The following is an 18,683-nucleotide window of genomic DNA, read 5'->3' as shown; positions in this document are numbered from 1 at the left end:
ACATAGCCGCGAAATTCAAAAGAAAATGTAATGAAGTCCATGTTTAATCTATAAGCTTGAGTAAGCGAAACTGTTTTGTAATTTTAAAAGGAGAGAGCGAGTTGTTTTATTAAAATTTTAATATGCTAAACGAATTAGATACATAACCAAGTGTATCTTTGATTCAGATATCTGGGTCCCTTCGATGTTAAAGTATATTGTTGACAGGTTAAATTGATTGAAGAACCGAGGAAACAAGTCCATAATTCTTAAGTTGGAGGAACAGTGAAAACGAGGCTAACCGCAATAAATCCATTCAATCCTTCGACCATGATGGTTTATTATATAAATACTTCCCTTTTTCGGGTGTAAAGCTTAGAAAAATTTTATAAAGCCCTCGTATGGAGATCGAGTATACGTTTTGGTAGAACCGAACTCTAGATAATGGGTTATAAATTAGAAACATTTATGACTTATTTTGAGTCTGTAATGAATATATCAACAATAGTTGAACTCATTTTTAGACCATATAAGACTTTGTTGAACGGCAAGTCGTCCAAACCATTATGTTTTAACGAAAGGACGTCCGGAGAATTTTAAGAAATATTTAGAGTTTGGTAATCGTCTCTTTCTGATTACCGGATTTTTATGTAGGGAGAACCAGATTTTTTTTAAAGCTAAAGCGGAGAGCTCTAGGTCCGACAGGTGTTTGAGAAGTGTTTATTTAAACAAGCAGTCGTTACTACCATGTCCAACGAAGAACCGTCTTAAGTAGTACATGCTGAGATCAATAGAGGTACATTAAGACTGGCTTCTCATTACCTAGTGTGGTCTGTCTACTGATACTGTATGCCCTCTCGTCCTTTTTGTACCTGTTTCGATTTTGATTAGTTATACAAATAAACAATATTCATATAAATGTATTCACAATATCTAGGTCCCACTGTTTACACAATTTGTTATTGCATAAACCAAAAGTTTGAAGAAATATGCGAGCTAAACCACTTCTAACATACCAAATTACTACAACTCTTCTTTCAAAATATTGTATTCTCACAACTTCTAAGCTGTTGACCGGCCACAAAAGTAACAACAAAACTCTATTGATTCGAACAAAAGCTTATAAATCATTTGCGGTGAAATGTTTAAAGTTTGTCTGCTTGCTGAGTGAACTTCTTCCTCCCATTATGTAAGTTTGATAAGTGACCATTTGGGCGAATGCATACGGTATGGCGCAGATGTTTGAGCAAAGTGGCAAAAAAAAACTTTTTCTTTATCATATTTGAAATTTTAATGATTTTCCAATAAATAATCAACGTCAAGCCAAAATTACTTTGGAAGTTTTTGCTGATAAAATACAATTTTAGTTGTTGTTCATTTGCTGTTTTGTCTTGTTATTTCGCCTTTGTTGCGCTACGAGACGAACGTTGGAGCTATATTTGTGGTACAACCACAACTCGGCCACAAGGCCATACCGAATCCGATCGAGCTGCTAAATACTTGCGATTAATTAAAACCACCATAAAATAAATCACTAATTTTAATTTTCACTTTTGTAACTGTATACAATGCAACGTGCAACCATTAAGTGACGCCTACATGCGGTCAGTGGCCAGCCTGACCGGCGTCGACAGCCCAACCAGGCGTTTGTGGTATGCGCATAGACACAATATACATATTTATGTAGATATATGTATGTATTATGCATTTAAATGAATTTACTGGGAAGCTGAAAAAGCAAAACTACTTGCCGATCAGACAATATGCCAAGCCAACTTGATTTAAAATATGCAAATCACAACAACAGGCAATTGTCTGCAATTTCTACGATTGCATACACAACAACTCTATCTCTTAAGTGGAGCATTCAGAACATGCTCATAAATTAGTATATAAACAGGGGTACACAATAAGATTGTGTTGGCGATAACTGTATTTTATATATATTTTTTCCTTCAGTACATCGAATTTCCCTTAACTTCTTTAAAGAGGAACACATTAGAAGTATTTGAAAATATTTTATATTGGATATGTAATATTTGATATATCAGAGGGGAGCGAACCTTTACTATAACGGTCAATATTTTGAAAATTATTACTTTGGACTATTGATGATTGTCCGAGAAAGCAAGAGAGACGGAAAGAGTGAAAGACTTCGATGCTGAGATTCATCTATGATACAAACTAAAATTTGAAAAGACCCTAAGACACTAATTATATCTAAATCTAGTTGAATTTAGTAGGTTTAAGACAGTCTAACCAATATTTACCGGATACCGGTTAGCTGTTCGATTCGCTACATAATAAGATTTAACGAGATTTAGCTATAAGGAATTGCGATTAATGGTCACTTATGCTGGTGTTTGTAACCTTGGTTCTAATGATCTAATTATAACTAGAATTCTGAAAATGATTGAGTTTAAGACGTAAATCCCATTCATTTATAGACATTGTATTCAAAAATAGTTTCAAAAAATATTTTGAGTTGTTATTGGCGAGGTAGAAAGCATTCTATCAATAATTTAAGGAACGCGGAGATTTATTTACCGATTAACTGTCGTGGTATCTTCCGGCTTCGTATATCGAATTGTTGTGGTAACAGATTTTTCGATTATAAATCGTTGAAAAATATAACTGATTCGTAATCCGTCACTCCGAAAACGCCCGAGTAACGAGTTTCAAGCGAATCCGATGAATTTTTCAAAAAAGTGTCCGTCATATTGGATCCGCCATTTTGAATTTGGAAAAACCGACATTGAATTCGTCATCCCTGACCCCGAAAAAATTTAATTTTTAACATTTTTATGTGTCTCCAACTATAACTTGTTGTTAGTTATCCAAACTTCCTCTTAGGAATACTTCAAAATTCGATATTTTTCTTAATTCTTTTATCTGCGTAAGGTCCCACATAAAATAAATCCCTTCTTTGAAGTAGTATTATAAGGAAAATACTGTGAAGAAGTGATGGGGAGCCTGGCGAGTAGTCCAATCACCTTGTGATATTGGATATTATGTTTCATACGTCTTTAAATAAGTTTGTACTAGTTTTTTATATTCTTATAGATTAATATGAGCGTTGTAGAAAATATATAGTTGAAAAAATCCATAGCAAGGTACAACTGACCTATTGACAGACCCATTTTCATATATAATTTTCAATTCATTGGCTACAGCAAGTACCATAAATTTATCTTTAAAAAATTTTAAGTATATTTATACTCAGTGACATACAAATTTACATAACCACAAACTTATATTGTGTATTCAATTATTTATGCAAAATACAGCATTTGCTCACCAACGAACAGCTGATAATGACACTGATATTGGCGATATTGTTGGCCATTATTTTATGTACATATGTATGCATGCACGGCGACTTGCTGTCGACTTGGCGCCAATTATCTGAAGTGAAACGTGTAAAACAAGTGTTATACGTACGCCAGATTTTTTTATGGCTCCGTACAATTTACCAAAGGCATTAAATTTCGCATTTTTTGATTTCTCATTTTCTTGTGCTTCTCTGTAATATTTTTATTTGTTTTTATTTTTATTTTTTCTAAATTTTAATGATTTCTTGTGATTTTTATTTAGCCCATTTAAATTATAGTTGTCTCAATTTGCTTAAGGGCTTTCGTTTTGACCTTCATTGTACAACTTCCAGCTATGAAGTTTGTTGATTTTGTTAAATTGCTTTCGGGCACAAACGGCTGCTTAACTGTAACGTGTACATATGTATTTATATATATATATATTGACAAACCTGTGCACATACATTTACTTTTGCTATGTATTTCTTTGACAATATTGTGAATTGAATATAAATACATATATTTACAGAGATACCTACATACATATACACACCGTAAATACACGTCTCAGCTCGTGTTCAAACAGCATTAAAACTCATCAATATTGTCTTAATTGATTTGCTGTAAAATTAATGAAGTGTTATTGAATTGTTTGTCGAGCTAAATGTACGTGAGGCACGAAGTTGTTTTCACCCAGTAGCAATTATCTACGAAAGCATTATATTTACATGACAACTAGTCGTTTAGTGCGTTCCCATGTCTCTCTGCAAGGACTGGCGAAACGAACAGTAGGTGGCATAAATTACAAAGAATAGGAAAGCCTGAAATGGAGAGAAAAAAGAGAGAGAACCAGGTATCACTTTGGATAACTTTGCTGCAGCTTTCATATCTTTCGACAAGAGAGCAGAGCAAACTGAGAATTGTCGAATCACAGACGTGTGATTTTTAGCTATTAAACTAATGTGTATATTAAATAAAGAATATCTCTGTCATGTCATTTGGTTTATATGAGTCTTACTGAAGTATGCAAAAATCTTCACTGGAATAATCGTCTTCAAAAAATCATGACTTAATTCTAATTTACTTTAGTTAAAATTCGGTGATTGGAGATACTAATTTATTTGAGATCTATAATTTAAAAAGACTTTTTGGTCCATCTTGACACAGGAAATATAATGTTTTGTAGCTGAAATTAATTCGAAGAGATTTTAAATTATTTTAAAGATAATTATTTCGCAGTTTCTTGGGAACGAGAACAACACAGTTTGAATTTTAGAAAATTTTGTATAATACAACAGGGAAATATCTTTATATGGGGATACGAAACTCCATAAGAAGTATTTATGATAATTATTTAATATTATATATCCATTTATTTTCAAATACTTACATATATATGTCGCAATGAAGCTCACTGTATATACATATATTTGCCTAAGAATGTAAAGGGTAAAGCATAAATAAAATATTTATACATCAAACCCTTGACCATGAAGCACGTTATATTTGGCTAAATCATCTGTCAATACGTGTATATAGTACATATACGAGTAAATGAAGGTATTCAGACTGTAGGTTATATATACTATATGTATGTATAATTATCGTTGACATATGTCATTAACAATTTCGAGCGCATCTACGCCGAATTAAAGATGAAATGCTGTATCACTTCGAACTGCGGAGAAATGATTTCGACGATTCAGAGCGGGTGAAAACGACACCATGGATAAGCCTAACAGCGGAAGACCTATGGCGATGAATACCGATCACATCATGGAAAACATCGAGCTAGACCGGCATGTGGCATCTTATGACATCGCCCAGGAGAAATGAGTTAGTCACCAAACCCTTTTAAACCATCTGCAGAAGGTTGGATACACAAAAAAGCTTGATGTTTAGGTGCCTCATGATTTTACTCAAAAAAACCTTCTGGACCGAATCAACGTCTGCGTTATGCTGCTGAAACGGAACGAACTCGACCCATTTTTGAAGCGGATGGTGACTGGCGACGAAAAATGGATCACATACGACAATATCAAGCGAAAACGGTCGTGGTCGAAGGCCGGTGAATCGCCCCAAACAGTGACCAAGCCGGGATTGATGGCCAGGAAGGTTTTGCTGTGTGTTTGATGGGATTGGAAGGCAATCATCCACTATGAGCTGCTCCCATATGGCTGCGAACAACTGGACCGCGTTCAGAATTGGCCAACAGGAAGGGTATAGTGTTCTACCAGGACATCGCAAGAACACACACTCCGTTGATGGAGCTCGGATGGGAGGTTTTGTCGCATCCACCATATAGTCCGGACATAGCGTCAAATTAATAACCACCTGTTCCTGTTCATCGCGAACGCCCTTGGAGATGTAAAGTTGAGTTGTAAAGTTGAGGCTTGTGAAAAGTGGCTGTCCGAGTTTCGCAAATAAGGAGGGGGGCTTCTACGAGGGGGGTATTATGAAATTGCCGTCTAGATAAAAACAGAACTATTTGAAACTAAATCCAATCACTGTAACACTTTTTATAAAGCATTTAATAAAGAGCACAAATTTAAATTCATTCCTGCTGAAACGAATTCAACGCATCGTTATGATTTTAGAACTACTATACTGAAGTCAATGATTAAAAACAAACACAACAAGTTTTGAAAAGATTTACACTTATTTACATAAAAATATATTTTTTATAGCACTATGATTAAAAATTAAAATTAATTTCTCTTAATAATTTTAAAATAATCAATACTTTAACTTTTTTTGCCTTATTCTAATAGTGAATAGTGGTAATTAATAATAAGTGAACATCAACCTAAAAGAGAAACACTTGTTAAATTTCAAAATTAATACTTAGAAAACTATATTTACCATTAAACTAAAGCATCTCATGCGTAAAACCAGTGGAGGATGTCATCGTTGGGTCCCTCGTCGTCTGTCGCTCTCTGTATCTGAATAGATGATGATGCCTGCGGAATATGTGGCGCCCACTGACTTTTTTAAGGCACAGAAAAGCCAGGAACACGAAAAGTAGATATCTCCAGTTGAAAATATGCATTTCACTACTTATTTTCCGTATATGTAAAATATTGATTCACTAATTCCCCACTGACGTCCTGCGCAAACCGCTACATTTTATCGCACACTGCGAACGCGGCGAAAGATGTCCGCGCTTTTATATGCGCGATTAAATTATTTTTTAAGAATTCATTATGATAGTTGAGCTAAATATTAAACATAAATTATACAACCGTTAGTTGTTTACTACCGTATGGTTTCTTCTTAAACCTCTCTTCGTCTTAATTTTGTAAATAAATTATTTACATATTGATTTTACAACCAGTAGCCGGTCAATGCCCTTCGTTTAGTCTGAAAGGTATTTAAATATGCAAATTTTGAAAGAAAGAATGATGAGAAAGCAAAAACTGATCGCGTATTTTTGTAAAATATCAGTGATCGGAGAAATTTGCGCTATCAATTTATGCATAAGTGACGGAGGTTGACGAATGGATTATTCTCGCTACCGTTGAGAGTTTGAAACCAAACATTGATTAATAATTATTTCAATCAGCAGAACCTATGTGGCATATGATATATATTAAACCTCAGAATTTTTTTGAGAATGTTACTGGCAAGCACTGATGGTACAAAAGAAGCTGGTCGAATTCATACCAATAATTACTCTATTGATTAAATCGATAGTTCCAAAGTAAAAACTTCTTATCTTTGAACACCTCTAATTCTGTTATTAGGTCTACAACTTTACTTCCGCCGTTTTTTTTGTAAATTTAAGGCTTTCCTTTTGTATAAAAACGGTTACAAATGTCGCTGAGCCTCAGCCTCACTTTCCTTGGAATTAAAAAAGAAAAGCAAAATTTCCCGCAAATGTCGAGAATTCGGCTCAGTTGAGAATAAGTTTGGGATGCAAACAGATCTCTACAAATATTTTGCTGGGTTAATGTTGGCACAAATGTCCAAGATCGATATAAAAAAATCGTGCTTGACCCTAGAGACATCTACTGAAAAACGGAGGAAGCAAAGTTGTAGACCTAATATAAAAAAAAGTATAAAAAGGTTCCAGCAATTCGGATAGTATAGGCTAGGATATGTCGTATAGCCATGCCCTAAATATAGTTCTGAAAACATTCGATGGATCTAGCTGCAAAATGATAAATGAACAGACTTTCTCCACCGACCAATGAATTTCTGAATCGACCAAAAGACATGGGTTGTAATGTCGATGAACATCAAGTTTCTCCGGATTGAGTAATATTCGTAGTTATGACCCCTCGTGAATGTAAAGTGTCACATGGCTCGACTTTCTAGTGCTGTAATACATTTCCAAAAAGGACGAAATTATGAAGATTTCATATACGGTCTTGCTGGAAATCCATATTGACAGAAGGGTGGTTGAATTTGATTAATACAAATTAGTAACATTTTTGAGACGACCATAGACTTGTCTACAAAGCATATTAAGTAACTTAAAAAATTTCTACTACTTATTTCTTAAACTTATTTCTACCAATCTCCATTACCGATCACCCGACAACCATTAATTGCCCACACTCACTACTGTGTAATTGTCACCCACCGTTATCAGTGACAACAACTTGTTTGTGAAATTAATGTGTAAACAAGAGAAGGCTACTATAATCAAAATTGTAAAACAACTATGAGAAATGCGACAAACAACGCACCATATTTAACACAGAACGCCACAGAGATTTCACGATCAATTGACCTCAACCGAGAGACAGCGGTTAGCGCCAATGGCATACCATTAATTCTAGTAAAAGCCATGGGCTTACGACTCATGTGTATGCCTTATGCACACGCCTAATATTGTAGTGAAGGAGTGTGTGCAAGTGCAGTTTGGCGACTGTACCCTGAGTGCAGCTGTGTCTAAGCCATGAATAAATCAATTAGAGGAACGAAACTGAGCTCCGGGGGTTCACTACTTGCAGAAGTTGCCGATCAATCGCTGGTGTGGCTACCTCTTCATATGTATATGTTTGTTTGTATGTGTTGGTAAGTCGTTTTCATTTCGGTTAACAAATGATGATGACTTCATTAAATGTAGTCGTATCGCAGTTAAGTATATACACATATTGTATATAGTAGTATGGTCGCAAGAACCGGTGTTAGCATGCTAGCTAGTAAGGTTTGTAGCGCGTTTTGTAGATGCTGCAACGCGCATATCAATACTATTAGGTTTCAGATGGTGTCTTCCAGGGACAAATTGCTCGTTGAGAAAATATGTAAAAAAGTTAAAAGGTAAAGTGTCAGATATAAGGTGGAATAGTACTGAAGATAATTGTACTCTTTCAAGTTTTTGAATATAAATAATGAATATTAGCGAATTTAATATTAGAAAAAAATAGAAGAAAATCGAGATTATCTCTATTTGGCATCAGGTAGAATTCAAATTAACTTATATTCATCTTTTATAGACTGAAATTCTTACCTCGAATAGTTTCGTAGGATTCTCTAAATATTGTTTTCGTCTGATATCGTAAGTGTGGAAAACTGTATCTTCCCAATAACTGTACTAGACCATTGTTTGCTATATTTCAGCGAACAAGAACTTGTACTAGAATGATGAAAGGTTCTTAAAGGATGACAAAGAGGTTCTTCGTAAAAATCTTCGCTAAAGTTTTGAAGCATGTTTTGTAATAGTTGTTATTCTTCATCAAATATCTCGAAGACCTGTCGAAAATTTCATTAAGATCTGTTGAGTAGTTCTCGAGGAACCTTGACAACCGACATTGGTACAAAGTTTTGTGAAATGAAAATGTGTTTAAAGAATTAAGGGACAATAAATTTGCTCTGGAACCGGCAACTTTATCAGACTATAACTCCAAACCTATCAATAGGTCTCGGCTTGAAAATTTAAAACAAGATTACAGAGAAGTGAGGTTAGCAAAAACCGAACTCTTTTGGTATACTTGATTTTTAGACGGACAAGAATCTGGTATCTGTGTTTATATATTAATCGACAGACTCTTTCGTCTTATATCTTAAGGCAATGACGACTAATCTATTCCAAAGATAGATCATCCGTATTACTTTCTTGACATGTTGGCTTAAAACAAGAGCGTGGACACGGATTTTGGAATTTTATTTTCCAAAAATATAGTTCTAGGGGTTGTCTCAATAGATCTTGATACATTCGTAAAGTATTTAGAAAGATTGTGATTAAGAATTAGTGTGGTGAAAGTTCTCAAAACACAATCAATCCTGCTAGAACTTTTCGATAAAATTCACAAATTTTCTTAAAACGCTGGATTTACATACACAAAAAGAAGATTTCTATGAAAGACTTGATCGCAAAGAGATACATTTTTCGAATTTGTCTTGAAAATCTGTCGGTTTCTGAAACACTCATATTTCGAGCTAACTTCGAGTCAAATTCTTTATAAACAATTCATTTCCAGTTTAGTATTTTCCATGGAATTACCCGCGACTTTAACTCATATGTGCGTGTATTTCATTAAGCAGCACTAATTTTTCATTAGCCCAAATAGGTTGGGCACAGCACACAAAATGATGAGTTTACACACCTGCGGCAAGAAAGGTTTGGCGGTGAATTTGTACGGCTTTCAACATATATGTACATATGTATGTAAGTGAGTGCCCCTTTAATAATATGCTCCATAAGCCACTTGTTCTTCTGCCAGGCATATCTGCTTATAAATACAGTGCTCGATTTACGTGGTAGCACTTGCTTGATTGCGCTGCTACAGCGCATGCGCGCGGACCACCTTTCTTAAAACTACCTACTTTCGATACTTATTGCCAATGGAGAAATTAATCGCATTTATTTGAAGACAGCGCGCATTTCTGCTTAAGCTTTATTTATGGTATACAACTTGTTTAGGGCTGGCGGTATTGGAGAGCTACATATAGAAGTATATATAGCTATAATTCAACAATCAAGGGTTATGTTAATTAAGCTGTGTTGTGGTTACCTTCTATATGATTTAATATGCATATTCTGGGACCATGAATAAAATTAAGTAATTTAAGCTACAAAGTAACTATGCGCCAGACGAGTCAGGCGTCTGGTGTCGCTCACCGCAGGACGCTCTTTCTCCTACCGCTGATTGTGCCATATGTGGCAAGTGTAGCTGCTACAGAATAAAGCAGAAAGATAAATGCATTTTTAATAAACACTTTGGTGACCATTTAATTGCTTGTGTGTAGTAAAACTGCTGAGCGACTTTTTTCAGCGGGGTTAATCTGTATAAAAGTGGAGCTTGTTATAGTCCGAAGGAAAGCTACAATTCTACAAATCTTGGCTTTATAATTGGTATTATTTGCTATACTTTTGTTTCGACGCTTTTGTATTACATTTTGTATACGGAAACGTGAGTGAGAATTTTCTACGCATTCGCCTTTGCTTTGTAACCAGTTTTGTTATAATTAAAACAACAATAGAGATCGACAAGTGAAGTGGTTTTGTGTCTGGCGCACGAATTTTGTGTGTGATTGCGTGAATTCCAGTGGCGCTATGCGTTATAAATAAATGAGCAAGCAACAAACAAACAATACAACACAATCATTGCATATTTACTACTGTTTCGGTGCCAAACAAAAGGCTACTACGATCCGCTTTGCCATAATTCCACAGAAGTTACACACACAGGCATACAAACGGGCCGCAAATCTTTAATTAAATGCCATACTCAGCGGCGCCTGTAGGCGCATCCCCTCTGTGACTATGCGCAGCCGCAGCTCTCATAACAAGCTCTTGTTGGCTTCTGCTTCGGTTAATCCAATTCAGCGGCTTCTTTTTAGTGATTTATCAGAAAGATCAGCGGGTATGTAATTAGAGCATCCGGAAGCTTGGCATTAGTGCGCATGATTCGTACGAATACTATACTGAAATGTATAAACAAGCATGTAAATATATAAATTAATAAATGAGAAAAAATTCGTAGTAATCTTCTTTAATATACTTTGAACAGAGGTGAGCAGAGATAGCTCAAGCTACCAGCTGTTCGTGAGACGATTGATTTGTGATAAATTCGTGGTCGATTTGGAGTTGCTTCTGTTGAAAGCAGAAAATGTTTCTTGATGTTGATTTCTGTATGATAATTGTGGGACACAACTCATATTCTAAAATAAAACCAGCGATAATTTCAGTTTTTAAGCTAGAATTATGGGTGATCTATTTCGAGGTTCCCTATCATTCGAAAGAACATTCTTTGGCATTTATATTTTAAAGATTATCTCTCTAAAATGTTGGCCGCGACTTCGTCTCGGATGGTCCATCCGTTGTGTTCAATTTGACTCGTTTGAGCATTTCGACAGCGAATGACACGGGTGATATTTTGCTCCGAAGCCTGAATCGAAGCGGGGTTGTCCGTATAGACTTTAGACTTTACATATCCTCCCAGGAAAAAGTCTAACGGTGTGATATCACACGATCTTGGTGGCCAATCGACCGGCCCAAAATGTGAAACGTGCTCACCGAAGTGTTCTCTCAATAAATTCATTTATTGATGCGATGTGTGGAAAGTGCCGCAGTCTAGTTGAAACCAAATGTCGCCGAGATCGCGAGCTTCAATTTCAGGCATCAAAAAGACGGTTATCATGGTGCGATAACGGTCGCCATTGACAGTTACATTCTCACAGGCATCATGGATGCTTTTTCTGGATGAAATGAACGAATATTATTCAATAATGTATGCTGGGTCTTAAGATGGAACAAAAATAAAATGACATCTTGACAAGACTCCCGTGATCTGTCCTCACACGATATTAGCTGCCTTCAATTTGCAAACATTAGAGAGTGGCATATCGAATAAATTATACCAGCTGTTCAAACAGACTGTCAGTTCGGTTTCTTTAAAACTAAATTATGTTTCATGTTTTGAAAACAATATCGATCTTTATATTAGTATGTTCGACAGTATTTTGTCATTTGAGTCATTCACAATGGTAAAACTGGTCTAAAAACTTGGGTAGTTATACCACTTTCATCAGGTATCCGCAAACTCTGTTATGTGGAATACAGTTCTCATTTTTTTTACACGAGGTTAATTTTGATTGAAAGATTCATGAAGCTAGAGCTCTTCTTCATACATATCTACATATGTACTACTCTTCATCATGTCATTCTAACTGTTTGTTGGACAAGTTGAAATTCCGGTAGTATAACGAAATTTGAATATATATTTAATGACAAGCAATATCATCCCATTTTTTTAAGTTATGCTTCAATGCAAGACTGATGTTTTAAGATCGTCCAATTTCATACCGAATATAACAACAACAGAGAACGATACCAAAAATGGTATTTCTCCGAAACATTTGTGGTCTAGAGAAATACACTTTGACAAGAAAATTGAGCAAAGAAATATTTCTTTTCTTTTCGACCTAAATATTTAGTTAAGATTACTAGGCTTTGTAAGAATATGTACTTGCTAAACTACTTAATATCAAACAGATTTATTCGGTAAATAAAGTTTTGCAGATTTTTTGTCAAAAAACCTTAAACATGCACCGCTTGTTACCTTTCAATTGCTCATTCTAAATAATTACCGAAAAAAAATTCAAATTCCTTTGCGTCTAATGGACATAAATCATGGTGGTTGCGACATGCGATAATGAAGCGTACAACGAATCGAATGGACTTTACAACGACTCAATGAATTACAGACTCGAGATTGCACGAATCAAATTGACATAATTTACAAGGTGTCACCGAAAGCAACATTTCCAGCAAAAACTGCAAGGCTACTGGTTGGACACACCGCGATAGCAAAGTAAATTTTCGTACTTGCAACACACACATGGCGCTTGCCACAAATACAAATGCATATATAAATAATTAAATGTGTGCTGCACAATCAGTTTAAATTATATGTGAGACAATTCGGAATTTGAAAAGACAATTCTGGCTGTGAAGGAGCGGTTGAAGTCCGGTGTTCGCAATTGAAGTGAAAGGGTTGAGGTAACGTAGGGTCGGCCTTATATGGCAACTTTTTTGGTACAATAATGTTTCAAGATTTGATATCTTCATATTCAAAAAAAAAAAAATCTAAAATAGTTGTGCTAATGGAAATATAAAAGAATTAGGGTATTTTGCTGCTGAACTCATATTGAGTTATTAGATCGAAAATATACGGAAGGTTCTACCTAGGAATCGGACGTCATCAAGAACTTAATCTCTTCGTGTGACAAGCTCTTCCCTATACGCTCGTATAATTGCGTTGAATAATGCAAATTGCACACAGTAAGCATCCCTATTATCAATTATTAATGACACTTATGATAATTTGAGTTCATCCTTTTGGCAGTTATTCTCAAAACGTGTAGTAATGTCTTAAGATCAGTACGATAGGTTTTGGTTGATGATATAAGCTGCACAAAGACCTCTCTTAATAAAAAATTGAGCTGGATATAAGATCGAGTGGCTCCGACGAATGTTAAGAAGTCACTATTGTCGAAGTGATCTTCATTGGCTGAGAGATGTATTTAAGCTGCTGGAGAGTGAGCTGTTACTGTTAATAGAACAAGAAAATAGTGAAAAAATTAAAAGTTCACCCCGAATATTATAACATTGATTTTAATCAGTTTAGAAAGAGACGGGGAGGAAGAAGGGGAGGTAAATAAATATATGTAAGCATATAATATTAAACAGAAATTCAGCATGTAAAATTATAAGGTCATCAGACAAAAGAAGTGTTAAAGTGGTAGTAATTCATTGCTAATGGATTTCATGAGGCACCGACGTGACTAATATGCATAGGAATTGTCTCAAAATTCTTAACTCACTAAGATAATTTATTTGCATATACTCAGGCAATTCCCGAAATAAGAGGCATGAAATCGTTAACTTCGAACCGAGCTGATCTCTATATTAAAAGTGTTGGCAAATAAATATTATCTCATGTGACAGATCTCAAGATCACGTAACAGTTAAAAAATACTGTTTTATCTGAGGAGTGAATGCTTATGAAAGATTTTATTTTTATGCTAATAATGGATATATAAAAATCACGTATATATATTACTATAACTTCTCAAGACCCTCGAAGTTTTTGGCTATTTTTTGTTAAAAAATATCGGTAAATCTCTCAGATATCCTAAAGAAATTCAAAAGGTATGTGTTCCTTCTAATAGTGTGCGTCTGTATCAAAAACAGGCAAAATCGGGCCAACATTTTCTCTAGCCCCCATATACTTCTTATTCATATTTTAAAACTTCCTGTGGACTTTACACAGTATATATCGGTTAGTATGTGAAATATCTTAGCAAAAATAAATAAACGTAGAATCTTGGACATAATGTAGCTAGGTGGTATAAATAGTTGAAATCGGTCCACGAATTACCACAGTACCCATATATAAGCGTTTTCGCTATTCTAGTGGACTTTATACCGAATACGTGGAAAAAATTGTGTGTTATCTTAATAAATTTACATAAATAAATGACGAGAGTATAAAATGTTCGCTTTCACCCGAACTTAGCCCTCCCTTACCACTTTTTTATTATTTTTCTATAACCTGATTTAGTGAATGAAAGGTGGGTTTAGTTATTGAATGTATATTATGTTAGAGAGAGTTCTTAGAGCAGAGTGTGCCGCTCACATATTTCAAACAGGAAATCAAGAAATGAACTCCTTTCTTTGATCAGAGCAATTCATATAATCCCAAATATAACAATTCTTTTGATGTATTGCAAAAACAGTTACATGAACAAAACTACTAAACCTTCCTAGCAACATGCTGTGGAATGCTGCAAAGAAAATTTAATGAAATGTTGATATTTTGTCAAGATTTGTATAACAAACAATGGACAAATTGTTACCAACAGTTTCAATGTCCTAACAGGCAAGTCGATTAATAATTAAGCAATGCATTGTGCATATTGTATAGCAAATCGATTTTACTTGTAGTTACAAGTATATTTGTATATATATATATATATCTGTAATGCCTATTTGTATGTATTATATGTGAGTTGTAGCAAATGTTGCAAATTTATGATTTAGTGTAAACATATTCGTTAACAATTTGTAAGCCGTAATGCATGCATCTTTCGTGTGGGGCTCCTGGAAAATTTAGCTAAAGGCTGGAGATTTACTGTAAAGCCGATGGCAGTACAGTGGGACAGATTGTTACAGCAATTTATATTACTTTAAATTTAAATTTATATTTTATGCTTCATATATTAACCGTAATCAAATACTGAGAAGTATTTGGAAGAAAATCTACTTATAGAAGCTCGAACGACACAGGTAGCATGCCTCCTGTAAGCTTATTCGACCCACTCTTCTTCATATTTGTGGATAAAGTGTTCCTGAATATGACGAACGAAGAGAGGAGAGTGTATAATGTAATATTTATGAAGTAGATGGCGATGGTTAAGAGACCCCTAAATTAGACAGGGGGTCGGACTGGGGATTTAATCCCAGACTTCAACTTTCAGGATATGGAAGTGTGTTATGTCCAGTAAGATACGTGGTCGATGACAGATGCTAGTACAAGAGAATACATTCTTGATACATCCGTGAGATATTTTTTTTCTAAGAAAGGAAACACTTTTTCTGATGACCGATTTTTAATGCTACCAAACTAGATCGCTGAAAGTGTTCCTGGTTTAAGCAACTTGCATACTTTGCACTACTGATTTTTAAAGGGACTTACGTGTGGTCGACATTGCCTCATGGCATTTTTTAGTTTTATGTACCAGAAACAACCTCAGAGTTTTGTTAGACTTTTAAGATCCTCTTCAAACCAACCTCTTACTGAGTGTATTGAAATAGAAGAGAGCTAGGAGATCTCTCCATGAGGAAGAAAATGCGTAGAACGTGGAAGTGCAGCGAAGCCTTCGGACTGTGTTATTTACATACATAAATGAGGCAAGGAGAACCGTTTGAACCCCCTAATCCACTCTACACTATACATTAAAAAAATTCAAATAACTACCATAAAACCACAATTTGTTGCAAATGAATGGCACAAACATTAGTGGTCAGCATTTTTGAAAAACAACCATAAATATAAGTGGCATGCAACACTTGAACTAATGCAATAATGCACTGAAAGCGCACACGCAGAGCAATAAAACAGAAGTTATTAGCGCACAAATATGATTAAATCGCCTTCAAGATGCCCATTAGTAGTAGTAGGCGTGCATATACATATGTTGCACATGCACATGCAACATACGAGAAATACGACGCGCACACACGCGGAAGTCTTAAAACAATTGAATTGAGCAACAAAAACTTACTTTTCATTACAAACAACACAAGTGACCTGGTATGTGGCATGCGGCTGAGTGAAATTGTGGGTGGCTTTATTTTTTTGGCTGCAACAATAATTTATGAATGGCAGCAGTGTGTGTGTAATATGTGTGTCAGTCGAACGCGACACAGTTCACACCTGCATAAATGCAAACAGATATCTACATATGTAATGTTATGTTATGTTAGTTGTGGCATGCCACACATGCCACACGTAACACGCATGCATTTTTGTGCAGTGTTGTTGTTGTTGTTGCTTGCAACGCGTTAATCAGACAATCATCATGCTTGCGGCGACGTGCCGTGGTGGCTGGCGCTGCTGAGAAACGCGATCTCACTTTTATGATTTGCTGCAGCAATTTACATAAATTAAGCTTGCATGCGGCTTGTGGCATGCCGCAAAGACATATTTCGGTGTAAAATTATATATATTTTTCGTGAAAAAAAAACTTTTTGTTTGTTGTTGTTGTTGCATAAAATTAACCACATGATGCCACTGTGTGTTGCACTTCAGCAATTAATTGAATTACCGTTGTTGCTGCTGCTGCTGCTGGAGTGAATGCAAATTCTTGCCACTTGACGTCTACTTCAAGCGACATCATTCCACCATATAGAATTGTGTTGCTGATAAATGAGGTCTTACGTGCGCTGGCAACAGGTTTCATACTGGTTGGGAAAGTGCAACATTTGAAGTTTTGTTGTTGTTGGATTGAGTGAGTCGTATAATTTGAATGTTGCAAGCAAATAACAAATAACGCAAATCAGTTGAACTCCACTCAACGCAGCTCACCTCGTGTGCACTTCACTGCCAAGCGCATTCACAGGCATTCTCAGGCATTCTTATTTCCTACATTTTGAAGCCACACAGTAGCTACTGTGGGCTGTGTGGCAAGGGTTGTGCGCACTTACACCTGCCACAAACTGATTACATTAATCACAGCTCAGCTAACGCTGCCGATGGCTGCTCAGCCTTGCAAACAACAATGCAAATGTTAGCAGGCAACTGACGGTTAAAAATATCTAGCTTAGGCCACATGTGTGTAGCTGACTTTACAGATTTTCCAACACACTCTAAGACTAATTTCCTTTCAGCTCCACTTCATTAAGTTTGATCTCAAGCCAGCGCCAGCCTCACCTGCTTTGCATACAATATATACATTTACAAGTCAATCCGTCACACCAGTTACCATTTGCTGCAAACCGCACTTAAGTCTCACTTAAGCACATACTTATGCACCTATGCATTTGCTTGACTAGCTTGTTGATTGCGCATGCGCAAGTTTCGCATTATAGGCTCGCTACTTTTTCTTCTGCTTCTTCTTTTTGTTTATCGACGGTTTTCCGTCTTAACACAGTAGCTGCTGCGTCGCGGCAATGCGACGAGTTAATTTTCCTATTCACTCAATTGTGCTGTTGCGGCGCAAATACGAAAATTACTGCCACAAATGTGGGTCTAAAGCGTGTGTGAGTGTGTGTGATGATGTGCATTTTCTTCTCGGTTTTGCTTATTTGCTGTATAATAGCAAAGAAGCAGCACCTATATACGTATATATATGTATTTAAAGTTGCCAGAGTTGCCACTTTATTCAATTAGATGTAATATCTATAATGTCTTCAATAGCATTAGTGTAAAACTCTATGGGATCCACAGTTTGGAGTCAGTCGCAAGTCAGCCTCTAAAGCTATTGATCGTAAATATGGTAAGACTGAAGTAGACCTCTCTAAACGATCCCGTTTCAAAGCACCTTAACGGATATAGAGGATTTCAAGCTGGAAAACAAGCAATCCAGCTAGCCTTGAAGCTATTAGTCAAAGGCTCCAAAAATATCCAATAATTTTCTATCTCTTTCACAATTTTGGTATAGGTGGTATTGCATATCGTGCTATAGTATTTCCAGATGAGCTCATTTGGTTTTTGCTCTATCTCTGAAAGGTGTTCCGACGACATTTTTCAATTCTTATATCGTTATTCGTCCAATTCTCGATTTAAGTTGTTCCTAAAGGGTTCAATTCAAAGCTATTTCAGAGATCTATCTATGTAGTGGATTCATATCAGTCAAGATGTGGCCACCATTTATATTTTTCAGAGTCTTTAACGGGATTTGAAACCCCTAATCTTTCCAGTTGAAGTGGAGCTGTTG

Source organism: Zeugodacus cucurbitae, chromosome 5 (genome assembly GCF_028554725.1).
Source record: "Zeugodacus cucurbitae isolate PBARC_wt_2022May chromosome 5, idZeuCucr1.2, whole genome shotgun sequence".
Classification (NCBI taxonomy): Eukaryota; Metazoa; Arthropoda; class Insecta; order Diptera; family Tephritidae; genus Zeugodacus; species Zeugodacus cucurbitae.
Note: the sequence above shows the minus strand (reverse complement) of the source record.